At 35.1% G+C, this 10000-nt stretch overlaps 1 protein-coding gene and 1 long non-coding RNA gene across 2 annotated transcripts in view; both read left to right on the forward strand.

Moving 5' to 3' along the window:
• LOC125673275 (protein tiptop-like) overlaps positions 1-10000 on the forward strand; it is a 57223-nt gene that overhangs the window by 2738 nt on the left and 44485 nt on the right. The gene's annotated exons all lie outside the window — the stretch shown is intronic.
• The window catches only part of LOC130055161 (uncharacterized), a 6758-nt gene continuing 4139 nt past the window's right edge, over positions 7382-10000 (forward strand). The window contains exons 1-2 of the long non-coding RNA XR_008803435.1: positions 7382-7562; positions 7707-10000. The exon at positions 7707-10000 is cut by the window's right edge and continues 4139 nt beyond it. This is a non-coding gene — a long non-coding RNA (uncharacterized LOC130055161). The remainder of the gene's footprint in view (positions 7563-7706) is intronic.

The following is a 10000-nucleotide window of genomic DNA, read 5'->3' on the forward strand; positions in this document are numbered from 1 at the left end:
GTGTGTCCATTAATCAGATTTATTCTTGTTAGAATTGAAAAGAATTTATTTGTGAATGTGTTATTTTCTCAAAAAACATGTTCTTTGATCATTATGAAAGAATCACACTCTAATTTTGAACATATTGAAAAGGGGGTAACTCTGTAGATGCAGACCCAGAATTTCATTGATCTTGGGGATAATTAATAGTTAATATATATTCAAGTTTGTGTTAATGAGAAATTAGGAAATATCAGAGAAATGAAGTCTCTTTTACAGAAAAGGTGAGGTCATCAGAGGGAATCATAAAAAGCAATATTAGCTCAAAATCAGAAAAGGTTATTTAAATTATGTAAAAATGTGCTACATGTATTATGATAGTTTTGTATCTAACTTTAACCATATTCATTCATAAAATTAAAACTAAGTTGAATATTTTATCAAAGTGAACATTTCATGTCTCTTACATTGTAAAGCAATCAATTTTTTGTACAGAAAGACAATTAATGTAATGTTGCTTCATTCAGGGCCTCTAATTACATTTTCGAACACACCAATATCAATAATAAATGTTTATAAACCTTGATTTTCTGTCACAATTTTACAGCAACAATTTCTAATAAAATGACAGCTAATATTGCTTCAGATCCGCTGTCTACAGCTGTCTCCTATTATAATAGATCTATATCATGTAAAATGAAACAAGTGATATATGATTTGAAAATGTGTGCCTTCTGCTAGTTTTGCATTAAAAAAAAAGGAGGGGGGGGGGGATGAATCTGTTTATGACTTCATAGTTGATTCAGTCAAGACAATTTTGAAAGCAGTGTTTTCAATGTTGCAACATTTTACTCATAGTGCCACCAGACAGACCTTCATTGCACTGGTTAAGGATTAATGCAAGTATCAGAATTTACAATTGTACATCCAGCAATATTTCTGTAGGAAGGCATGCTGTTCAACAAGATCTACAGAAAGAAATGAAAATTATTTTCAATATTTTGGGACAGTTGTACAATTAAGAAATGTCTTTAAAAATTCCTAACCTGTTAGAAAGCTTGAAAGTGATTTGACAAAAATGATGTATTCTTTGTTCACATGTAGTTTATATAACTAATTGTACAAACCTGTAATAGTAAAGGATATTGTTGATATTATGTTTTACGGTGTGACCGTCTTGGAACATGGCTTTAGACATTTACTCCGCTTATATTCATTTAGCACGGAAAATATAGCGCAGATGATGTCATCATTGTATTGTGATGTCATGTTTAGAATAACTACAGCTTATCGTACACACAATATTGTGGACAGTAAACGATGTTTCCAGGAAAGAGACAAATCAAAATTGAATAACTATTTAGATAGAAATTCATTGATAATGGGTTGTTTAAAATGACCTTACCATAGCAAATTATTTGTGAATTTAATTCATTTTCATGATGCTTCCGTAACTTTGTATGTATTCGGGGATTACTTGGTGAAAAGTTTGTATATCATAACATTTTATATTTCAAAGCGCTGCAGCTTTAGTACTACTTGCAATACACCATCCATGATTCAACAGTTGTTTTCCAGAGCAGGAGAATCTTACATAATTCATGGGGTGTCATTAAAATGAATATTAGGTGAGGAAAACATGATAGTTCAGAAGTGACAGCGACTTTTTTCAGAGCACATTGGTTAAAGAGGAAATCATGTGACTGCAGTATGTAATCATTGGAGTGAGCTCATCGCATCATTTTTTGACGCGATCTTTGCTGGATATTATTATGTTTAGATTCCAAGTATGATGCACATCAAAAGTTTATGACTTCAAAGTAGCAATGAAATGTTTAAATGCAGCTGTGAAAATGATTGTTTTCAATATTTTCCCAAAAGTTTTGTTCAAGTTAAAGAAATTGTAGTTAAAGTACTGCAAGATTGGCAAGATTTACTTCCCTTTTATATATCAGATCCTACATGTTAATTTGAAATGCCCAAAAGAATACTTCCCACTTTTTTCAGTTTGGATTTGCCATTTATAAGTTGACTTCTTGAACCTGTCTGTATAATGATGAAAACCGTTTCCAAAACATAAAATTCACATTTTCGTTCAAATTGTTCACGCTTATAAATCTCAATGTACATCATCTATATGCTCAAAAAATCACTTGTCTTCAAACTTTTTAGGTAACTAGCTTACTTTGTTCAAAACCTCCCCTGTTACACTTAAACTTCGTATTGTGTGGATTATCAATCACAGTGATGATTCAAAATTGATATATGAATAATTTCTTTTGTGAGTTCCTGGTATCTTTGGATCACAGAATATTTCATTGATTCTTAATATTTCTGTCAATTCATCTCCAAACTAACACATTTATTTAATGAAGATAAGATTCACGTAAATGGCATATTAAATTAACAAATCAGTCAATTACACGTGCCCCTCGTTTTCGACCCTCGTACTCTCGCTTTATTCTTCTAAGATGAGATCGGAGATTGTATTTATAAGTTAGCATAGGAAATTTTCTTGCTCATGAACAGAACGTGATATCCTGTTTTCACCAAACCTACATTAGAACCCTGATTTTATTCAAATGGGAAGGGAAAAATCTCATTCACAGCAATATCTGGTGAATAAATTGTCACCATTCTCACAATAAATCCTAACATTTATGATGGAAGATGAAGACTCGGTTTTTAAGATTTTTATCCATCATCTGTCCACGTTTTGGAAAGAGATGGATGGTGGTTGGCACTGAAGTTTGTGAGATTTACGACACTGGGCTCTGTCTACATCTCTTCATTGACGCCGGGCTGACCGAAGATCCTACAATTATGCATGATTTTAGCAATGCAGAATCTCTCTTGCAGAACTCTTCGGTGTCTTTGTTAATGGATTATTGACTACTCTTTTGGGTGCAAGTGTTTGAAGAGTGGATGAAATTGCATTCAGGTGTCGGCATCAACAATGTTGTTCACGTTTTGAGACTGTCCTTTTGAACTGCTGTTAAATAGTCAATAAACAATGGGACAAACATACAAACTCAATGAATGAAAATGTGACAGAATGATAACTGTATAACAATTAGTACTTTAATGTAATTTCCCATACATTCCTAAACCGTGGGGTTTTTTTTGTTGTTGGTATAATTCAGAAATGAATTTAATTTTTGAAAATGCACCAGTATTCATGCACATATTGTTAACAACTGGAGTACATTCATGAGGAAATGCCTATCATTACAGTAAAGATATCAATGGCAAAAAATTAGAAATGTGAATACAGTGGAACCCCGTTATTATGTTCCCCCTTTATTGTGTTAGTCTGCATATTACGTTGGAATTTAAAAGCACAAAATAATTTCTTAACAAACCTACATAAAATAGACCTGGTTATGTCGTTGTCCCAAGATGCCCTTATTCGGTATTACATTGTAAAATTCTGACAAACATGTAATAAACACCTAATTATCCAATAGTGATTCTCAAGACTTTGTAAATTTCCTGGTCTGTTAGTGGATTAGAGATGCTTGACTGATCACGCTTTGATAGATCTCGGTGACATCAATACAGATGAATACCATATAATGAAGCCAGTGATAAACAATTAAAGAATGGTTATGTAGAAATTGTACTCCATGAAATTTTCTTCATTTTTCATATTTTGATAATCGAAGAAATAATAATTTCTCAACCACTTGCGTGATTAGCATTATGGAAGTAACAGAGTGTTGGTCTAGAGGTTAGAGCGTTCACCCTGCATGCGGAAGGTCGGGGTTCAAATCCTAAGTCGTTAAAATAGGTAGTGAGAGTTCCATCACCAAATGCTGAGGCATCAGGTGTGAATGTCACAGGTCCACAGAGATGACCTTAAAAGCGGATGTTCCTTGTCACAGTAGGTATGGCATGCTAAAGAACCCTCACTGCTCAATGGCCATAAGCGCCAAGCAAAGGCTTAAATTTGAAGCCCTTCACCGGTTTTGGTGACATCTCCATATGAGTGAAAAATTCTTGAGAGAGACGTTAAACAAGATATAATCAATCAACAATCGTGTGATTACTTTCGCTATTGAATCTCTATTTATGGACAGCTTTGGTACCAAACATTTAGGATGAAATTTATCGTAGCAATGTAGGTAAGCTTAGGTAACGGCTTGGACAGAATTAGGTGACTCAAGGCAGTGTTCAATTAAAAAAATATCAGTTATTTTGACATGTAACTTGGGTGTTGTTAGATCTTGTCCATTGATTGATTGAATTTGATGTTTTCTTGATAACCATGTTTTTCGGGATCGATTGATTGATTGATGTTTTCCGCCACACTCAGCAATTTTTCAGTCATCTGGTGGTGCCCAGTTTTTATTGGTGGAAGAGAGAACCCAGATACAATGTACCTGGGAAGAGACCACCGACCTTCCGAAAGTAAACTGGAAAACTTTCTCACTTACCTACTTGTCCATAAATACGCTGATCAAACTGCCCAGTGTTATCGGTTGATTCATGCACGAGATTTTAGCTCAGTGAACATTCTAAAATCCCTTGATATTTTTTTTTATGTGCACATGATTTTAGTACCATCATTCTTGGACAAGATGCCGGATCATCCTGGATGGTCAATCCGTGATGGTGCGTGACAATCTGTCATCACCGTGTACAAACCACCATAGCCTTTTAAACAAAGAAACAGTAAAGATATATTCACACGCACCCCTTCACTGAGTATCAACGGAAGATATACAATTTCCAAATGATATTTTTAATGGATTTCACTGGCAACGTTTATTACATTGCCCCGGTATTACGTTATTTTACTGTGACACCGTTTATTACGTTGCCCTGGTATTACGTTATTTTATCGTGACAACGTTTATCACGTTGCCCCGGTATTATGTTATTTTATCGTGACAAAATGAAAAACATAATAATGGGGTTCCACTGTATTTCAATTTTTTAATTGTCCCAGAACGAAGGCAACAAATTTATTTTCAAATTTTTTACTACATGTATGTAAATTACCTTGTAACCATTAGAGGAGGGGTTTATACTCTATTTGTCTTTTCAAAATAATTTAAGTTTATCTTTAAATCACTGGTATTATAATAATGTCTGTTTTCTATTTGGGAAGAGAATTCTTGAAGTATGTGTCTTGGAATTTCACTTCTGAGGATGATTAAGAGTGACATTGATGTGATGAGCTAATTATCAAGATATAATTTTCCTTGGCTTTTTGACTGGCATTAAATAGTTCATCAATATTGATGAACAGCCCTGTTTGATGGTCCAGCCTTCACTACTCCAGGGGGCCTGTCACTCATTTAGCTCTGCTCACCTGAACCCAGGGCCCTCTTTATCCAATCAATCGCTGTCCTGTTCTTCAATGGCTTGAAATGTCCCCGAGCTGTCCTGAGCAGATCATCAGTGATATGTGGTCATGCTCACCTAAGGCATACTGACCTCGGCTTCATATAATTCTCCTATTCATTTCATTTTAGTAAATTCATTTACATGTCAGTCTTTATAAAAGTTGGCAGAGTGTACGAAACCTTTTTTTACAGTCAAGGTAAGACCTGTATTTAATTGTTCTCATCATATACATGCAAGGCAAAAAAAACCTCACCCAAACACCTTGTCTTTGTGCAATTCTCAGGTGCATGAATTAGAAAGTCCAGCACTTAATTATAATAATGCTGTACCAATAGTCATACAACAGTTTTGTAATCAGCATTTTCATTGGGCTAATGTGCCATGGTTTGAGGCACTTAATCAAGCATTGAGTGACATCATAGTTTTAAAAAAAAATGAAAATAACTGAAAAGATGTGATGCATTTTATTGAAAAATCAATGAAATAAGAAGTGAATATCAAGCAATACAAACCAAGAGTTTCAAAGAATGAGACTTCAGTGATCCTCAGACCCCGGGTTTGAGAATGTGTAATAGTTTCAGCATAAAATGTACCCGTTAATCCAGAATTAACATCCTAATATTAACGGACAGAGGCTACTTATTCTCACTTTAAAGCAACTCTAGGTATTTTTGATCGAATGTCATTTTCAAAGTATGACCACCAGTTAAGACAACCCTTCCTTGATCTGGTTTTCATCAATGAGTCCATATCCTTTTGCATCCTATACAGCTCATTTGTCTTTGTTTGGCATTGACAGAAACCTACACAATATCACACCAAACAAAGCAGTATGGAATTCATAGCTTTAATAGAGATCAACAAGATTGAAGTTTTCACTGAATTTCAGTGGAATCACACAGCTATAGTGATGCACATTTGTCATTGACTCATCATTACTTTATTTAAGGAGGCTGTGTTACTTTGTTTAAGGAGGCTGTGTATGATTGTAATGGTCCTTTATTGCAGTGTTTTTTATGTGTTCTTCATGATAAAAAGTGACACCGAATTCCAATTGAATTTATTAATAAATAATGCACATTGTCTTTAAGATATTACGTTGAGTGCAAAGATTCCAACTGGAGAAAGATTTACGGGTATGGCCGGGTTACTGCAATATGCCATTGTACAATGTGTGATAAAGGCAATTTCCCTACTCTGAAATGTGAAGGTCATGGCATAAAATGAAAGGGATAGGTTACTTGATAGAATAAAAAAAGGATAATGATCATAACAAACATCATTTTTAGGTCACCTGAGTCAGGTGATCCATTGCTGTTGGTCTTCATCTGTTGTTGTGTGTCGTCTGTTAACAATTTTACATTTTCAGCTTCTTAAAAACTACTGGGTCAGTTGTTCCCATTTATTGGTGTGAAGTGTCTCTAGGATAAGAGAAAAATAAAATGCAAGATTTATTACCTTACAACCCCCAGGGCCTCATGGGCAGGGCCAAATATGCTAAAAAAAAAGGGCATGCTTTCAAAAATCTTTTTCTCTACTCCCATACATGTTGAAGAAAACAAAATGCATGGTTATAATATATGAGATAAGCTAAATGCAAGATTATGATATCCATCAAGTTGTCTACTTGAATTGTGAAATTCATTGTTTCTAGGTCAGGGGTTCAGGCCCTTATAATGGCCACATGATGAAAATTTATAAAATACTTATTTTTTCTTCTTTTATATACTTTCTCAGTTATGGGAGATAAACTAAATGCACGGTTCTGATGTCGGTGATGATGTCCTCTTTTTAAATTGTGAAATTCACATTCCATTGTTCAGGAGTTTAGGCTTTCGAGGGGGAGGGGGGTTGAGGGCTGGGGAATGTCAAAATGATTTATATGCTTAAAACTTCCATTTTTCCTTCTTCAATAATTGAATAGAAATTGTATGCGTATTTTGGAAAATCATAAACATGTGCACGAAAGACTCCATATTGAGGATTAAATGCAAATATGAGACTCCCTGTATGGGCTATGATACTCAGGTGACCGTTAAGGCCCATGGGCCTCTTGTTCTATTTCATTCAAGTCTTATGATAGGCTCGTTGAGTACATATTGGGATGGTCTCTGCCAGTACTAGCTGTAAATGAGTAGGAATGTCCACTTTTCATCTGTAATCAACAGGAATGAATGAGCTTTAAGTGATTCCCCTCCCCAGATTTGGAAGTAAATTTGTATCCACACAATGTAAGTGGACTTGGACAAGCAGAATTTTACATGTTGACACAAAACTTTGGTCTGCATCAAATTCAGCTGTTCAGGACAAGCATTTATTGAGAAAGGTTGTAATCTTTTGAGATGGGACTTTCAAATGTGATGTTTTTTTTTTAGATTTGTTTGCTTGTTTACACCTGCTAGAAGATGTTACCAATGATATTCATGTATCAGAAGATATATATTGTGAAATTAAGGCCCACTAATATAGAGAAACTCAATTGCTGTGACTGGTGAGTGAAGTCACACAGACAATCAGACGTCTATAATGAGACAATAGAAAGGCTGGGATAAAGATGTCCAGATTTGTTAGGGATAAATGTGGTCATGATTGCTTATCTGATTTTGTATGAACTTGGATAATGTAAGTGTAATAGGATGGGAGAAAATGCAATGGAGACTTGAGACCAGGATTGGAACCCAGGTCCTCTGAATCTCTAGTTAGATGCTCTACCAACAGCTATCTGGCCATAGGCAATCGAACCCGGCTGACTGCTCTACTCCTCCCTCCTTAAATGTCTTCTCACCTTAAAGACATCAACCCCAGATCTTTATCCCTTGGCAGGCATTTTAACCTGTCAGTTCCAGGGGCTCAGGTCTACTACACCTAATGTAACAGGAAGGGAGAAAATGCAATGGACTACACCGGGATTTGAACATGAGCCCCCTGAATTTCTAGTCAGGTGCTCTTCTAACTGAGCTAGTCTGGCCACCACCAATGGATCACTACAAAGATTCATGTTACCAATAGATAATTCTCAGTGTGTGTAATATGATCTAGTGTTTGTTTTTTTTATATCTGATTTAAAATTTACACAATGTCAACCTTTTTTGGTTATATACTACCTCCATCGACTGACAATGGGAAGCAGACAGCTAGGGTTCCAATCCAAATAAAACTTACTGACAGATTCTGAGTGGACCATATGCAGCCAGAACTGCACAAGTGCTGCACATTCTGTTCTGACCAGTAAGGAAATAATTAATCCACCAACCAGCATTTGATGTTAAATTTTCCGCCTGTACTCTTGCTGATTTTTGTCTTACTGAGAACTCACTTGCATGTAGTTCGTGCCAGGTTTTGGCCTGTTGGGATGTGTCAATAGAGATATTATGTCCAAATTACTCTTCATTTATGGGCAGAGAAATGGAAATCATTGACTTATATAATGGATTGACAAGGAGTTTCTAATTTAACAGAACATGAATAGCAGTTCTAAAAATAGACTAATTAGGAAAAGTACTGAAAATAGTTGAATTTAAACCAGTTAAAGTTATCATAAAATTATCATGAAATTATTATGAAAAATTATGAAATCTTTTTTGAGTACAGAAATTGCTTGAAGATGAAAACAGACAGTAGTGAGGAGAAAAGAAGAGTGTTATGATAAAAGAGGGAAATTGAAATGAAGTTGTTGGTGCCAAAACATGGAAAAGGAGTCTGTTAATTAACCTGTTGAAATGTTTTGCTCATTTGTTAAGTGAAGTAAAACAAAATATAATAAATAGAAAGTTGTAGCTTTTTAGCTCACATGAGCATGCAGTGAAACTCAAGTGAACTTTTCTGATCACATTGAAATTTGTCCGGCGTCAGTCTGTATGTCCGCCTATCCATAAACTTTTAACATTTTCAACTTCTTCTCCAGAACCATGTAGCTACAAAACATGGTGGGTGAAGAGGATCCAAGTTTTTCAAATGAAGTGCCAAATATCCTTTTTGAAGTGGAGACAGTGTCCCCCGTGGGTAGGATGGGGCCACAAAAGGGTATCAATGTTCTACATGGGTTAAATATATTATGATAATCTTTAAAAATCTTCCTCTCAAGAATAACAGGGCTATGGATATTCATATTAATATACATGTACAATAATTCCAAGGTAGTTTTAATTGAAGTCTGTTTTTTAAATCATAACACCAGGGGTGGGGTGGGAGGCACAATAAGGGGATCAAAGTATATAAGGAAACAACTTCAAAAATCTTCTTCTCAACAACCACTGGGCCAGAAAAGTTCAAATCTACATGAAATCTTTCGATGATTTTTAAAAAATTATCTTGTGACATTGTATCAGAGTTATATTAATTGTCACAATATGGAATCAATATTTCTCGGAATAATGTTTGCAAAAAAATCTGTTAAAAATCACAATTGCTGAACAGCAGCAGGACCAGGCTAACTCGTGTGAGTGATGTGGCCTGCGGGTCTCATGTTTGTCCCAACATAAAGTGTAGATAGTGAGCAATGTGGCCCATGGGCCTAATGTTATTTGCTCCAGCATCAAAATGGTAGGTATAAGTATCTCTAAATAATCCACATAAGGGTGGGTCATTATATGCCTTGAATATGTTAAACATCAAATCATGTTCATTAATGATTGTGTTGAGAATGAACCTGTATTTACGATGATAGCCT

This window comes from Ostrea edulis, chromosome 1 (genome assembly GCF_947568905.1).
Source record: "Ostrea edulis chromosome 1, xbOstEdul1.1, whole genome shotgun sequence".
Classification (NCBI taxonomy): domain Eukaryota; kingdom Metazoa; phylum Mollusca; class Bivalvia; order Ostreida; family Ostreidae; genus Ostrea; species Ostrea edulis.